General features: G+C 43.5%; 1 long non-coding RNA gene across 1 annotated transcript in view; it reads left to right on the top strand.

Moving 5' to 3' along the window:
• Positions 1-2,660, top strand: part of LOC118478813 — a 19,078-nt gene extending 16,418 nt beyond the window's left edge. The window contains exon 2 of the long non-coding RNA XR_004859300.1: positions 2,292-2,660. This is a non-coding gene — a long non-coding RNA (uncharacterized LOC118478813). The remainder of the gene's footprint in view (positions 1-2,291) is intronic.
• Positions 2,661-5,260: the final 2,600 nt, after the last annotated feature.

Below are 5,260 nucleotides of genomic sequence, written 5' to 3'. Positions count from 1 at the left end.
GGGGGGGGAGGCTACACTTCAGCTGGCCTTTCGAGGGTCTTCTCCCCCTCCCAATAAGGCGAGGCCCGCATAGAGCAACTTTAGGTGTGCAACTGTTTTCTCGCCTCTATTTATGTAAACAATGAAAAAATAAGCACCGCACGCACAGGCAACTCGAGATTGTGGAGACGCAACTGTTGCTCAATTCTCCTGTACATACCAAACTGACACACAGCACCCACAGCAACCAAACTGTCTCCGGACTCGTCAAGGCCCCTCCAGTCCCCATATTTTTTCACTCAGTGCAACAGACTTGATAGGTAGGCTACACACAATACATGTACATTGTCTCGCTTCCGCAAGAAAAGACAATGGATAACGATCCAATTTGGATTGAAAAATGTATTTCTATCATTGAAAAGAAGCCTGTCTTCTACAACAAGACCTCAGATGGGTATGCCGACAGAGACAAGAAAAAGAAAGCTTGGGTCGGGGTTTTTGAGGCTGTGATTGAGAACTAGGAAGATCTGAGTCCAGAGGAAAGACAAGTCAAAGGTGAGTAGGTCGAGAGTATAAACTTTCTTTCCTATAAAAGCCATGAAAACGATTTAAACACTGTTAATGAGGAAAGGGGCGGAGTTACTGTCCAGACCAAACTTTTTATGTACCTGGTAATATCTAAATAAAAAATACATTATTTTAATTTTAGATGGATATCTAAGCCAAATACAAATGTATACATATGCAATGTTTTGCATGCGATCTAGATCTAGATAAATCTTTGGCTATACAGGAAAATGTAAAATAAACTGGCATGACTGCTCTGGTACATTCATAGCTATTCATATTGCCATGGGACTGATCCTTGGGGAGAAGTACGTTGCGAAATAGTCTCTTGTTGCTGCTGCAGTTGTGGAAGCACACACATTTGTGGCGTTCGTGCTCTGTAGAGGGCAATCATAGAGCATGTCTTCGAATGCTACACCGTCTCTTTTGCGGACAAAGTTGTGAAGCAAAGTTGTGAAGGACACAACACCGGCTTTAAGGTGTGGTCACAAAACTCATCGTTGACATCCAGGGCTCGACGAAGAATTCTCCATTTGTTTGAGAGAATGCCAAAGGAACATTCAACCATTCTCCTCGCACGAGTCAGTCTTGGGTTGAACATTTTTTGTATGCTACCTAAGACCCTTCGTGGGTAGGGAAGTAGATCTACAACGTGTTCTGACAAAGCGAAGGCCTTGTCACCAACCAGGACAAACGACATTGCAGGTCCGTCAACATCAGGTAGCTTGGTATTCTCAGGAATGCTCACTTGATTGCTTTCCCGTCTCTCACCAAACATCGACCTCTTGAAAATATGTGAATCATTGCAGCTTCCATATGAGCCAATGTCTACTGATATGAAGCATTACTCAGCATCTACGACAGCCAAGGGAACAATTGAGAAAAAGTTTTTTGTTGTTGTAGAACAAAGACCCACTGCAAGCTGGCGTTATAACCCTGATATGCTTTCCAACATTTGCCCCAAGGCAGTTTCGAAACTGTGTACTTTTGTAGAAGTTGTTTGCAATATTCAGTCATGACCCTTTGTCTCTTGGTGGCATGATCGGGGTAAGGCAAGTCCAAAGTGCATTACATGTTTTTCTGACGATTTCGCGGATGGTGGTGGCACCCAGCGAGTATTCATAATGTAGTGCATTGAGGCTACTTCCAGTAGCCATGTACCTGGGCGTGATGAAGAAAACAAAGACGTTATATATACAATAGTATAACGTTAACATCGCAAAGAAGTTTGCCTGTTTGTTTATTGAATACCCGCTTCCATTATATGCGGTGATATCGGGGATTCTGGAGGACTTTTTCTTTAATTTTCCAAGACAGCCATATAAATTGCCAAGGGATCGATGACGTGCGTCACAGATACATGGGACCTCCGAGTTCACTGTCCATCTCCGATAGGACTAAGTGCTTGATCCTGCCTACACAGGACCAGGGGATGTGAATTTCTCGAAAACAAGTAAATTTTTCACCCACACACGAACAAACACGGGCCGCTCTGGTGGGAAAAAGAGAGTGGCCAGCCTCTTAACCACATCGCCACCATGATGCCCCCCTCGCCAAATACACACATGTAGTTGTCATGATGATGATGATGATGATGATGATGATGATGATGATGATGATGATGATGATGATGATGAAATAAATGAAAATAATAAATAAATGAATTAATTAATGAGTCTGCTGGGTCCGTTGCAGCATTACTGAACATTTCATTTTAAATGTACTTAATCTTTTGCCAATTCCAGGTAATGAAGTACGAGCGCGTTGGAAGAACCTGAGAACATGCATTGCGAGGGAGCTCAGGGCACAGAAGAAAGGGGTGTCAGGCCAGGCAGCTGATGTTTCTTCTTCCCACCATAGAAGATAGAAAGACAGCGAGTGACCAAACTGTTCATGAAACCACTACTGAAGCCGAACAGAAGGTGCGCAACGAAGATGAAGCCCAATCTAGACCTAGGGCCCAATCCTCCCAAAACCGGCGCTCACAAGCAGATCCGTCTCTTTCTCAAAAGAGACAAGTATCCTACGAGGAGACTCTTTTCTCAATATTCTGCAAGATAAGCGGGAGGAGATAGATGAAGATAAGTCTTTCCTTTTGTCTCTTTTGCCAGCAATGAAAATAATAAATGAAGAACACAAATGCGATGCCAAAATTGAAATGCTTCACATAACCAACAAATATCAATTTATGGACTCTCACCCCCCTGTGAAAAATAGGTCACCAGTCGGAGAAGCTGATCGTGAACTCGACCCCCCCCCAGTCGGTATCGATATGGGTTAATGAGTCAGTCGCATAGGAAATCAAGTACTCACTACTATTGCAACTGTGCGGCATTCACCCATTTTGTGACGTAAGCCTAGTCCAGACATCCTCTGTGCTCCACACCATGGCATAGACTGAGCAGTCTCCCCCCTCCCCCCACACACACGCACTTTTTTTCTCTAATGAAGCTTGCGTCACTGTTATGATGTCACTGGGCTAAAACAGATTTGTGTGCGTGTACACTTGAATGAAGTTTTGGACGGGTCATGTCAATTACTGATGTCTTGTGTATTGTTTTCACCTGTATTGTGTGTGTGTGTGTGTGTGTGTGTGTGTGTGTGTGTGTGTGTGTGTGTGTGTGTGTGTGTGTGTGTGTGTGTGCGCGCGCGCGGATAAATCATTGATATCTAACAAAAAATAATAAGTAGATAACCTCTTAAAAGTCCTATTCCTACCTCCCCATGGAGAGCAGGGATAACTATAACATTATACTTCAAATCAAATTAAGAACACATACTACACACGCACGCAATGCTCAGAGATATAATGAATGATCATTTACCAGTTTCAATACCCTACTTTTATCATTTTAAAAACTATTCGATTACAAAAGGCGGGCGAGTTAGGAATATAGGATCAAACTTTCCGCACGCAGGGATGTGACGCCAAGGGGGACCAATTGCATTGCGTCCAAGTCCAAACGCCTAACCCTATACATTCTTACTAACCGTTCTCTGACCGTCTAGGCCTAACCGCATATGCAATCAGCACTATCCACAGGTGGGAGCCTACTCAATGAGAATGTTCGGCCCGACCGCGAATTGGCAATTTGCCGACAACACTTCCACCACATCTCCTGTAGACCCAGTTAATTCTGCGAGTAGTGCATTCTACAAAAGTAGTAGATCTACACCGTCAGCTACCAGCCAGCGGACCCAGTCGGAGAGGGACCCATCGTCACCAGCTTCATAGATCTTTACTACATGTACATGTATTCTTTACTCTGCAATGATTTTCCGTTACTAAATTTTAACTTCCATTGTCCTCTGTAGTTCAACAGTTCCCTGTTTTCCGTTTTGTGAAACCATGAAAGCTGCAATAACACTTTTTGCGTTTCATCGTCCATTAAAGTGTTGACGTTGGTTTAATAAATTTGGATTTGTATATCATGTATTTTATTCTTGTCCTTCCCTGTCGTACGTTCCCATTGCCACGGCGTTACAAGTGCATGAAACGTCCTTTATACTAACTAGCGTATGGCATGAGCACTCAGCTGTCCACGAGTTTTTCCTGTCTACTCCTCTCTCTATGAATCTTTCTTAAGTCTGACATTAAACAAGACTCGTAATGACAGAATATGTACATGTTCAAGTTTTCCTCTGCCTTTCCCTACGTTATTGTTTCTCTTAGAGGACAAAAGACATTCACTTACCTCAGTGTTACTGATAGTCTTTCCTCCGCAGAAGTCCTGCTCCTCCAGTTGGTATTTCTATACACGTAATTGAGGGTCCCACGAGACGTAAAAAAAAAGTTAATTAAAACTGGCCGAGCCCATACGATAATAGTTTAAAAAACGTGGGAGGATAATATTATGCTCTCAAAACTTCATGCAGTTTGGCAAAATGCCCTTTTAAAAACCCCTGACTGGTTGAACCCAAAACCGCTTTTTCCTTTTCTTCTTTTTTATGTGCAATCACAAGAGCACAGACAACAAGTACGTCGTGGAAGTCCATGGCGTCAAATGAGGAAGTCAGTAATGATGATAGCCTAATGTTGCCTGGCTGTTGCTTAGCTCAGTGCGCGCGGTGTAAAAAATAAGTTGCCCAGAGACAGCAAATGTTGCGCAACTAAATTTGCCCTGTGCACGCCCAGCCAAAGCAGAAATTGTAGAAGATTTGGTCGCTTTTAAGCACAAGTGGGCTATCCCGAAAAATGCTGTTATGAGAAATTCGAAGGTAAAGTTTTTGCTCTTTGGTCAGTTTCTTTAAAAGACAAGAAGAGTTTTCTCTTCTATAAAACCAAACAATTTAATATACACACCAATGAAACCAAACTGAATCTATCGGTAGAGCAATACCCACTTTTGGTGAAGGTCAAGATTTCCGGAAACCCCCAAAATCTGGGTTAGCCCGCTTGTCCTTAAAAGCGACCATTTACACCCCCCCCCCACACACACACACACACACACACACACACACACACACAAACACACACACACACACACACACACACACACACACACACAATAGGCACTGTTTAGGTCATCCAGAAGGCGCCTGATTCGACACTGTCATGTCAGAGTCAGAGCCAACCAGAGCGGAGGGGGATACAATGTCACAGCAGGTGGACGTGTCTGTGTGTGTTCGTGTTCGTGTGTGTGTGTTTGTGCGTGTGTGTGTGAGTGTGTGTGTGCGTGTGTGCGTGTGTATGTGGTGTGTGTGTGTGTGTGTG

Source organism: Aplysia californica, unplaced genomic scaffold, assembly GCF_000002075.1.
Source record: "Aplysia californica isolate F4 #8 unplaced genomic scaffold, AplCal3.0 scaffold00993, whole genome shotgun sequence".
Classification (NCBI taxonomy): domain Eukaryota; kingdom Metazoa; phylum Mollusca; class Gastropoda; order Aplysiida; family Aplysiidae; genus Aplysia; species Aplysia californica.
The sequence above is the reverse complement of the archived record's forward strand: the minus strand, read 5'-3'. Positions and strand labels throughout refer to the sequence as shown.